Raw genomic sequence first — 12,456 nt, forward strand, 5'->3', positions numbered from 1 at the left:
AGCCAATGAAGTATTTTTGAAGTCACTGCTGTAATGTAGGAAATGTGGCAGCTAATTTGCACACAACAAGCTCCCACAAATAGCAATGAGGTAATGACCAGATAATCTGTTTTTATTTAGTTGATGGATAAATATTGGCCAGGACACTGGGGAGAACTCCCCTGTTCTTCTTCAATGAGTGCCATGGGACCTTTTACGTCCACCTGAGAGAGCAGACCCATTGTTTGGGCACTACCGGTGCCATTTTGGGTTGAAAATTGCATCCGAGCAGCGGGCCCACTGGACACCATCTTGGTGAGGGCGGTAGCGTCGGCGCTGGGAGCATGCGGCAGAAGTATGTAGATTAGGCAGATTGTGATGTCAATCAGCATGCAACACTGATTTGACGCCAGCACTGCCATTTTCATCCTCAACGCTGGAAGTAACATCCTGTGTTAACCTCACACAGCTGAACATCCGTTCAGCAGTTACAACGACCCCCCTACCAGTGATATTTAAAGGGATCATCAACCACTCTCAGGTCAGTTGCTGATTAATTTCTACTGGCTTTGTGGAAGTTTGTGGAAGGGTTCGCAGTTTTCTAGAGTTGTTTAAAGTTGGTGAGGTGACAGGGAATGGTGCTGCAACTGGAGAAGGCCTTGCTTCTGATTTAAAGGGTTCTGGTCAGACCACTTGCTCCCAGTCATGGGTGCTCTAGTTGTCATCCCCCTTGGCCTGCAGCATGACAGGGAGATGGAGCAGAGGCAGCAAAGAAGAGGACAAGCTGCTCACAGAGGGAGGAGGAGGGCTCTCAGCAGGGGGCCTTACCCACCAGAGTTCTTCTGAGAGTAATTCTCTTACCTGAACCTGCGCCAGGAGCAGTGTGTGAGGCATCTGTGCTTTATGAAGGAGGTGCTCACAGAACTCTGCCACCTCTTGCAACCAGACCTGCAGCCTCACACCAGGGCAAGGATAGCACTGCCAGTGGCTGTGAAGGTGACCCTGGCCCTGAATTTCCAGGCTGGAGCAGGCAGCATTTGTAACATCTCCCAGTTCACCATCCACTGCTGCATAAGAGAGGTGACAGATGCTCTGTATGCCAGGAGATGGGACTTCATTGTCTTCTCACTGACCAGAGAGAAGCAGGCGGAGCATGTACATGGCTTTGCCAGGATAGCGGGCTTCCCCATGGTGCAGGGCGCCATCGACTGCACGCACGTGGCTTTGTGAGCACCGTATCTAAATGCTGAGATGTAATGCAACCGCAAAGGTTATCACTCGCTGAATGTGCAGTTGGTGTGCGACCATGCTCAGCACATCATGATGGTGAATGCCCGGTATCCTGGCAGCAGTCATGATGCTTTTATTCTGTGCCAGTCCACTGTTCCCTCAATCTTTGAGCCAGAGGTTGGCTACTGGATGACAAGGGTTATCCGCTGACCAGCTGGCTTACGATGCCACTCCGTAACCCAACCACACGTGGGCAGCATGCATACGATAAGAGCCATGCTGTTACACAGAATCTGATAGAGCAGACCATTGGCATCCTTAAACAATGCTTCTGCTGCCTGGACCACTCCGGAGGAGCCCTGCAGCACTCATCAGAACACATCTCAAGATTTGTCATGGTCTGCTGCATGCTCCACAACCTTGCCATCATGAGGGCACAGCCCTTGCCACCAGGCATACGGCAATCAGCTGAAAGGAGGAGGAGTAAGCAGGAGAGGAGGAGGAGGAAGAGCAGGAAGCGGAAGACAAGGAAGTTCACCCAGAAAGTTCCTTTCTCCCCGGGCTGTCCGAGATCGACTCATCTGACTGTGGTATGAGTGAACGCAACCCCAATTCTCCATTCAACAATAGTCCCACCTTACCTTCCATCTGTTACTGACCATCCTCTTGGTCACTATGCTGAAATAAAAGCTACCACAAAAGAAACATTCCAATCCAACTTTATCCATCAATCCATCCAATATTACATAAGAAAGTCAACTAATCACCCTTGTGCATTCCCTTAGTGCCTGTCTTCAGTGTACCTTTGCCTGTCCTAGTGTTCCTACGCAGCTGCAGCATGGCTGGTGGAATGCTGTTGACTTTCAATGGGGGAGGCTGCAGAGGGCCTTGCAGGACAACTGCGAGCAGCTCTGGCCTAGAAGTCCCGGCTGCAACTGTACCAACTCAGCATGGGTGGCAGCAGTCTCGGCTGGATGGCTGACAGGCAACAGCAAGGGCGGAGTGGCAGTGGTGGGAGGGCAAATGCTGTCATCCTGAGAGAGGACAGTAGGTTCTCCCTCCACACCCACTCCCCCGGGGCGGCGCCTCAGCATTCCCAGCTATCTGTTGGAGGACAGATTGATGGACTGCTGTGACACCCTGCAAGCTGCTTTCCACACTGGTAAACGCGGCCACGAGGGCAGCAAGCCATCTAAGTCATTGATGTAGATTGTGAATAGCTGAGGCCCAAGCTCTGATCCTTGCGATACCCCACTAGTTACATCCTGCCATTCCAAAAATGGCCTGTTTATTCCTACTCTCTGTTTTCTGTCTGTTAACCAATCCTCAATCCATGAATGTTTGGAGTAATCTACCAAGCAAGTTAATGAAGGCCAAAACAATTAGATGATTTAAAATATAATTAGATGTGACAATCAAGAATTAATGTACAGAGGAATGTGCATCAATAGGCAAAATGGCCTTTTTTCATTTGTGACATTTTTATATTCTTACTCTGTAGTTTACAATCATAATGGCCCAGAACTTGGTGTCGCGGGCTTGCCGCGCGTGCAAGCCCCCGATGTGCACTTACCCGGCGTGCCGACATCTGAAACCTGGCCCGCAGTGGATTTTTGTCAGTGGCCAGGTTCTGATGTCGGCGCGCTGTGCTAAACTGACCCAGCGGCGTAGTTAGTGCGATGTGCCGGCTGGGATCAGGTGAGCACTGTTCAGCCAATCAGGGGAGGGGAAACTTCATTCATAAGTTTGAGAGTAAGAACTGTCAAACTCATGAGAAGTACTGCACCCCAAAACACTACTTAAACTTTAAATAAAATTTTAAAAAACATCCCAATCATTAAATTAAGTATAAATAAGTTTTAAAAAAAATTTAAACAATAATTTTTTTTTGAAAAAAATAAATTTTAATAAAAAGGGTCTAAAACTAAACTTACCTTATTGTAGATTCTTAAAAATAATAAACCTGTGGAAAAAAAATTCTAAATTGCACTAAAACACCACTTACCTGTAAAAATAAATACTTACGTGTGCTTTTTACAAGCGTAAAGACCGGAGGCCTTTACACATGCGCAAATCCCCCAAAACAGAGGAAATCCAAGACGCACGCGCTGCCCCCTACAGCGCACGCACTAGCCTCTTCACCTCTTGGGTTAGAGGAGAGGAAATGCCGGTTTTCAGCGCATGTGCTGTACATGCTGAAAACTGGCATTTCCTCCGGCCAGACACGTGAGTACCCCTTCTGTACTCACGCGTTTGGGGAGGAATTACTGCCCCAATGTAAATCACGGAGAATGTTTTGTTTGGACCATATGAAGACATATGTAAAACAAATGATAAGGAACCCCATTATACAGCATTTGGAAGCATTTCAGGTCCTTCATCAAGGTTATAAAAAAGATTTTTTTAAATTGCAGGATCTGTGTCTTTTTTTTCTTTAAATCATTAAATAATGGTCCAAAAACTACGGTTGCTGGTGTAGCTCTGGAGTACGCCGCCAACCTACGAAAAGAATACATACTTACCTTGAGCGAGGCCCAGAACGGAGACTTCCTCTTCAGCGTTGCAGAGTTCTGCACAACGTATTACATCATCAGTCCCTATGCACACAACTTCCTGTTTTGATACTCAGTAAAGGTCTAACAATGTTTTATATCTCCTACAAGTAATGTTGTTGAACTGCAGAAAGTTCCCAGCCATATATTCAATGTTAATTTTCAGGATTAAAATATATTATTCAGACCTCATTTAGACTGGTAATAGATAAATCTATTTCCTTGTTATAGATGCATTATATAGTTTGTTATGTTGTTCATTTGTGAATTGAAAGGACAGAATTGGTCACTGAAATGTGATAGATGTTCACTTTATTTAACTTTCTTATTCAACTTCCCAAGTTATCCATGTCCATAAAGTCAGTTCAAACAGCTCTGCAGTCAGTTCCTGTTAAGCGAGTAGTCTGTTTGCCACATTTTCTCCACCAATATTCATGAACCTTTTTTATTGCCTGTGAAAGATCATTTCTCAGTGCCCTTTTTCCTAAAATTGCTTTGTAGCATTGTTAAGAAAACATGTGGACTAATCATTTTGCAATGCATTTCCAATCAAAATTGATTGATAAGATTGTAAATGGTGCTATCCTGTGTTTGTCTTGGTATCGGGGAAATGCAATGTGGTGATTTTTCAACTGTAGATCTTCTTTTACGATGTGAAGCGCCTGCTTTCAGTAACCATAAGAGTTTTGTCCGTAATTGCTGGGCAGTTGGCGAGCAAATAGCCCAACTCTGCACCAGCAATTGTGAGTTCTAAGGCAGTGCGGATGATCTGCTAAGGCGTACATTGACAGAGCGCAAGTTTGGGATTTAGCACGTACGCAAGCGCATGCGGAAATCCCCAACTTGCGGTGTATTTCAAAGGCGGTATAACGGCATACTCTCAGAGTACGCCATCATACCCACTGCAAAATCTGGGCCATCATTTTCCTTTCAACTGCACACAAATACATTTGAGGCTAAAATACAAGGATCAACTCCTTCATCCTTGGGATTGGTCTTGTTTCCCTGTGGAAAATAAAATAACTAGACAAATGTTCTATAAAAGCTCCCATTTCATAGGTGTTCAAGATTAGAAGCTGTTGCTTACTGCATTTGGAAGACAGATTGGGGGAGAAGTTCAGTATCGCCCCATTTGGGGCGCTAATTTTTGAAATCCTGAAAAATTAGCGGCAGGCGCTAATGATTCTGAGCTTCCCCTAAATTGGCTGTTAGCGCTCCAGGAAGGAAGTGGAGCATTAAATCAAGCACTACACTTCCTTCCTGGAGCACTAAAGGACGCAGGCAGGGCAGCAGTGGTGCAGCATTGCACAATGTCCCATGCAGCACTGCTGAGATCCGAAGCCCCTTCCCTCCCTTAAAGGGAACGGCCATCGCTGCAGACTCTGCATTGGGACCAGTTAGTTGGTCCACGACAGCAGCCGCGATCTGGCCTGATCAGCCCTATGCACTGCAGCAGAGTGCCGGGCTGATCGATCGCAGCCGAAGAAAAATGCAAAAAATTGTAATAAGGCATTGGAACAATTTTTATACTTACATCCCCTTTAACTTGTGCCCCCGAAGTGCCTGGCCTCACAAACATCGCCTCCTGCAGCTGTCGGTGATGTCGCCCGGTGATGCTGCAGGGGGCAGGACCGAAGTTTGGGTCCGGGGTGCTACCAGGGCCATGCACAGGACAATGATGTCAAGATCTCCGGACGCAGCAGATTGTGGCACTAGTGGTTACCGTCGCTGCAAACCTCCACGTCAATTTCTCAGGCATCGGTACTATCGCCGTGCCTGGTCGCAAAGCCGGTAGCGCCATGGTAGCGCCCCCCAGAGGCACTAACAGGAGGTGCAACAGTACCGAATTTCTCCCCCACTGAGCTTTATGCAGCTAGCAAGTGTTTGGAGCAAACTCTCTATCCTGTGTCACCTCATTGGAACAACATTGACAGACCGCTTCTGTTATCTCAACCTCACCTGCCATCTATTACATCAGCATCAGTGCCCTTGAAACTCTCTCACCTTGGTCCTCAGAAACCCACCACAATCAGCCCCAACACCAGCAGCACCAAGCACACCAGCAGCACCAACCACAACACCAACCTTCTCCACAATCAACTGATGCTGCACAGGACACAGGGCATCAGCACCCAACCACATTGCTGCCCGGGGCGCCAGGGATGGCCTCACCATGGCCAGATTTACTTCACTTGAAGCTGTACACCCTGGCTGCCACATGATGTGCCAGGTTGGCACCACACCACACCAACACCATAAAGCATTCCTACAATGCCCAAGCTATTCCTTTCACACTCATCACCTTTGCGGGGGGCACCGTTATGTCTCACCATTCACTGCAACTCACTAAGCAACTTCCAAAGGTGCACACAAATCTGTCCAAGAACGCAAAGTGTTGAAATTAAAAGTTTCAATGTTTGACACCACATTAACAGAAACTTTACATGAACATTGGCGAAAATACCCAAATGCCTACTCTTGTATGCTTGCACTAGGATGAGGGTGAATGTGAGGGGTGGCTAGTGAGATGGGGAATGTGGTAATATAGATAGAGAGGGATGGGTGGAGGTGCAAGGTAAGTTGGTGTGAGTAAGGATGTGCAGGAGTAGGGTAGGGAAGGCAGAGTGATGTGGATGTGATGAGAGGCACAGCAGGGTGAGGTTGAGTGTGGCTTTGCAGTAACGTTTCGTGATCTACTGAGATAATTGAAAGGTTTGCGCTACTGCAACCTGGTCCTCCTGACGACATCCCTGCTTGTGTCCTCCTGTGCAATGTGCAACCAGGCTGTGTTGATCTCATGGGAAGGTCTCTTCTGCCCATTGGAAGGGAAGACGACCTCCCTGTGTGCTGTGACTCCCTCCATAAGCATATGGAGGGAGTCATGGGAGATCCTGGGTGCAGCGTGCACCTCTGTGCAGTGATTGTCAGTGTTTGCAGCACCTCAATGCTACAGAACACTGACAGAACAACTGTCAAAGTAAATTTTGACATGACCCCTTTAAGGAAATCAGCTGATGGCATGTCAGTGAATGTCGTCATCAGACCCGCTTCCTTTTAATTGACCGGGACCCTCACTGAGCAGGCTTAACGAGCCCAATCATCGTATAATCAATTCAACAGAGTGGGATGGAGCAGGCAACAGGCTGGGACCATGCTACTGACCTCGGCCGCCCCGGACCCGCCTCGGTAGGTGAAATCGCGGCCTATGTATCTCCTTAACCAATCAGATTAAAGGATTGTGAAATTAACAGCATAAGGACTGAGAAGGAAATGTAAATTAGAGTGGGTGAATTCAATGCCAAATCAGGTACAGAAAGAGAAATAAAGAGAGGGAAAGAAAGATTGGATTAAGAGAGTGAGAAAAAAAGAGACAGAAAGGAAAAGTTAAAAAAATGTAAATTTGACATTTAAAAAATCTCCAACAACAATTACAACCAGAAGGAATGAGACTCCACACTTGTAATAGTTAATTTTCAGTGCCAGAGAGGTTGTTTAGCAATAATTAACAATTATCACGTCGTTATCACTGATGCCCAGTTTGGGTTCCGCCAAGACCACTCGGCTACTGACCTCATTACAGCTTTGGTCCAAACATGGACAAAGGAGCTGAATTCCAGAGGTGAGGTAAGAGTGACTGCCCTTGACATCAAGGCTGCATTTGACCGAGTGTGGCATCAAGGAGCCCTAGTAAAACTGAAGTCAATGTGAATCGGGGGGAAAACTCAGCACCGGCTGGAGTCAAACCTAGCACAAAGGAAGATGGTTATGGTGGTCGGAGCTCAATCACCACAGCCCCAGGACATCGCTGCAGGAGTTCTTCAGGGCAGTGTCCTAGACCCAACTATCTTCAGCTGCTTCATCAATGACCTTCCCTCCAACATAAGGTCAGAAATGGGGATGTTTGCTGATGACTGCACAGTATTCAGTGCCATTCACAACTCCTCAGATAATGAAGAAGTCCATGTCTGCATGCAACAAGACCTGGTCAACTTTCAGGCTTGGGCTGATAAGTGGCAGGTAGCATTTGCGCCACAGAAGTGCCAGGCAATTACATAAGAACATAAGAACATAAGAAATAGGAGCAGGAGTAGGCCAATCGGCCCCTCGAGCCTGCTCCACCATTCAATAAGATCATGGCTGATCTGATCCTAACCTCAAATCTTCTATCACTCTCCATCCACCCGAACCCATGTGATCTCCCGGGAGAGGCGAAAAACCAGATAAAAAACCCAATGGCCAATTTGGGAGAAAAAAATCTGGGCAATTCCTCTCCGACCCATCTAGGCGATCGAAACTCATCCAGGAGATTACTCTGTCCCTATATTTTCTACAGTACTTACCTTCTGTAAAGGCGATCTCCACCCCAGCCAGGAACAGGAATAAAACCATCTCCTGAAACCTAACACAGAATTAGAACACAGTAGGAGCAGAACCAGGCTACACGGCCCCTGGGCCCACTCCACTACCCACAGGGCCATGACCATTCCGAACCTAGACTCATGTCCAATTTCCTGCCCGCTCCCCGTAACCCTTAATTCCTTTTACTTCTAGGAAACTATCTATTTCTGTTTTAAATTTATTTAATGATGTAGCTTCCACAGCTTTCTGGGGCAGCAAATTCCACAAACCTACCACCCTCTGAGTGAAGAAGTTTCTCCTCATCTCAGTTTTGAAAGAGCAGCCCCTTATTCTAAGATTATGCCCCCTTGTTCTAGTTTCACCCATCATTGGGAACATCCTCACCGCATCCACCCGATCAAGCCCCTTCACAATCTTATATGTTTCAATAAGATCGCCTCTCATTCTTCTGAATTCCAATGAGTAGAGTCCCAATATACTCAACCTCTCCTCATATGACCACCCCCTCATCCCCGGGATTAACCGAGTGAACCTTCTTTGTACTGACTCGAGAGCAAGTATGTCTTTTCTTAAGTATGGACACCAAAACTGTATGCAGTATTCCAGGTGCGGTCTCACCAATACCTTGTACAACTGCAGCAATACCTCCCTGTTTTTATATTCTATCCCCCTAGCAATAAAAGCCAACATTCCATTGGCCTTCTTGATCACTTGCTGCACCTGCATACTAACTTTTTGAGTTTCGTGCACCAGGACCCCCAGATCCCTTTGTACTTCAGTACTTTCCAGTTTCTTGCCATTAAGATAATAACTTGCTCTACGATTTTTCCTGCCAAAGTGCATAACCTCACACTTTCCAGTATTGTATTCCATCTGCCAAATCTCTGCCCACTTACTTAGCCTGTCTATGTCCCTTTGCAGGTTTTTTATGTCATAGAGTCATAGAGTCATAGAGTAATACAGCACGGATAGAGGCCCTTCGACCCATCGTGTCCGCGCCGGCCATCAAGCCCTGTCTAATCTAATCCCATATTCCAGCATTTGGCCCGTAGCCTTGTATGCTATGGCATTTCAAGTGCACATCCAAATGCTTCTTAAATGTTGTGAGGGTTTCTGCCTCCACAACCCTTTCAGGCAGTGAGTTCCAGACTCCAACCACCCTCTGGGTGAAAAAGTTCTTTCTCAAATCCCCTCTAAACCTCCCGCCCTTTACCTTGAATCTATGCCCCCTAGTTATCGACCCCTCTACTAAGGGAAAAAGCTCCTCAGCATCCATCCTATCTATGCCCCTCATAATTTTGTACACCTCAATCATGTCCCCCCTCAGCCTCCTCAGCTCCAAGGAAAACAAACCCAACCTGCCCAGTCTCTCTTCATAGCTGAAGCGCTCCAGCCCTGGTAACATCCTGGTGAACCTCCTCTGCACCCTCTCTAACGCGATCACATCCTTCCTGTAGTGTGGCGACCAGAACTGCACACAATATTCCAGCTGTGGCCTAACCAGTGTTTTATACAGCTCCATCATAACCTCTTTGCTCTTATATTCAATGCCTCGGCTAATGAAGGCAAGTATCCCATATGCCTTTTTTACCACCTTATCCACCTGTTCCGCCACCTTCAGGGATCTGTGTACTTGCACACCCAGATCCCTCTGACCCTCCGTCTTGCCTAGGGTCTTTCCATTCATTGTGTATTCCTTTGCCTTGTTAGTCCCCCCAAAGTGCATCACCTCGCACTTTTCCGGGTTAAATTCCATTTGCCACTGTTCCGCCCATCTGACCAACCCATCTATATCGTCCTGCAGACTGAGGCTACCCTCCTCGCTATTTACCACCCTACCAATTTTTGTATCATCCGCGAACTTACTGATCATACCCTTTACATTCATATCCAAGTCATTAATGTAGACCACAAACAGCAAGGGACCCAGCACCGATCCCTGTGGTACCCCACTGGCCACAGGCTTCCAGTCACAAAAACAACCTTCGACCATCACCCTCTGCCTTCTGCCACTAAGCCAGTTTTGTATCCAATGTGCCAAGGCACCCTGGATTCCATGGGCTCTTACCTTCTTGACCAGTCTCCTGTGCGGGACTTTATCGAAGGCCTTACTGAAATCCATGTATACCACATCCACTGCGTTACCCTCATCCACACACCTAGTCACCCCCTCAAAAAATTCAATCAAATTAGTCAGACATGATCTTCCCTTGACAAAGCCATGTTGACTATCCCTGATTAATCCTTGCCTCTCCAAGTGGAGACAAATTTTGTCCCTCAGGATTTTTTCCAATAATTTTCCTACCACTGATGTTAGGCTCACTGGCCTGTAGTTCCCCGGTTTTTCCCTACTACCCTTCTTGAATAATGGTACTACATTAGCGGTTCTCCAGTCCTCTGGCACATCCCCTGTGGCCAGAGAGGTCCTGAATATATGTGTTAGAGCCCCCGCAATCTCCTCCTTTGCCTCACACAGCAGCCTGGGATACATTTCATCCGGGCCTGGGGATTTATCCATTTTTAGGCCAGCTAAAACCGCCAATACCTCCCCCCGCTCGATGTTAATATGTTCGAGCATATCACAGTCCCCCCGCCCTATTTCTATGTCTACATCGTCCTTCTCCATAGTGAAAACAGACGCAAAAAATTCATTCAGAACCCCTCCTACATCTTCCGGCTCCACACACAGATTGCCACTTTTGTCCCTAATGGGCCCTATTTTTTCCCTAGTTATCCTCTTACCCTTAATATACTTATAAAACATCTTCGGATTTTCCTTTATTTTGCTTGCCAGTGTTATTTCATGGCCCCTCCTTGATCTCCTAATTTCTTTTTTAAGTATCCCCCTGCACTTTTTGTACTCCTCTAGGGCTTCCTCCGTCTTTAGCCTTTTGTATCTACCAAAAGCCCTCCTTTTTTTCCTAATCCATTCCCGTATATCCCCTGACATCCAAGGTTCCCTGTGGTTTTTGGAACCACCCTTGACCTTTACGGGAACATGTTGCCATTGTATGATCTCAATCTCCCTTCTGAAAGCCTCCCATTGCTCCGATGCGGATTTTCGTACAAGTAGCTGATCCCAGTCCATTTTGGCCAGATCCTGCCTTATCCTATTAAAATCGGCCTTCCCCCAATTTAGAACCTTTATTTCCGGCCCATCCCTGTCCTTTTCCATGGCCACCTTAAATCTTACCATATTATGGTCACTATCACCAAAGTGCTCACCTACTAGCACTTTTTCCACTTGGCCGGCCACATTCCCTAGAATTAGGTCCAGTACCGCCCCCTCTCTTGTAGGACTTTCTACATGCTGGCTCAAAAAGCTCTCCTGGATGCACTTTAAGAATTCTACACCCTCTGAGCCTTTCACACTCTGACTATCCCAGTTAATATTGGGGAAGTTGAAATCCCCCATTATTATTACCCTATTATTTGCACATTTCTCTGAGATTTGCCTACATATCTGTTCCTCTATCTCCCCCTGACTGTTTGGAGGCCTATAGTACACTCCCAGCAAAGTGCTTGCCCCCTTTTTGTTTTTAAGCTCCACCCATATGGCCTCATTGGAGGACCCTGCTAATATATCATCCCTCCTTACTGCAGTAATTGACTCCTTAATTAATATTGCGACACCCCCTCCTCTTATACCTCCCCCTCTGTCTCGCCTGAAGATTCTGTACCCCGGAATATTGAGCTGCCAGTCTTGCCCTTCCCTCAACCATGTCTCCGTGATAGCAACAATATCATACTCCCATGTGTTTATCAACACCTTCAGTTCATCCACCTTATTCGCAAGACTCCTTGCATTAAAATAGATGCCATCCAGCCTTGCCCTCACTCACTACTTTCCGTCCCATTTTTGTATCATCAGCAAACTTTGATATGTTACACTCGGTCCCCTCCTCCAAATCGTTAATATAGATTGTAAAGAGTTGGGGACCCAGCACTGACCCCTGCGGAACACCACTAGTTACTGGTTGCCAGTCTGAGAATGAACCATTTATCCCAACTCTCTGCTTTCTGTTAGAGAGCCAATCCTCCACCCACGCCAGAATATTACCCCCAATCCTGTGATTTTTTATCTTGAGCAATAATCTTTTGTGTGGCACCTTGTCAAATGCCTTTTGGAAGTCTAAATACACTACGTCCACTGGTTCCCCTTTATCCACCCTGTATGTTACTTCCTCAAAGAACTCAAGCAAATTTGTCAAACATGACTTCCCCTTCATGAAACCATGCTGAGTTTGTCCTATTAAATTATGTTTATCCAAATGTCCCATTACTGTCTCCTTAATAATGGACTCTAACATTTTACCAACCACAGATGTTAGGCTAA

The sequence above is a fragment of the Somniosus microcephalus genome, chromosome 2, assembly GCF_052327205.1.
Source record: "Somniosus microcephalus isolate GS21.2 chromosome 2, FLI_Smic_1.0, whole genome shotgun sequence".
Classification (NCBI taxonomy): Eukaryota; Metazoa; Chordata; class Chondrichthyes; order Squaliformes; family Somniosidae; genus Somniosus; species Somniosus microcephalus.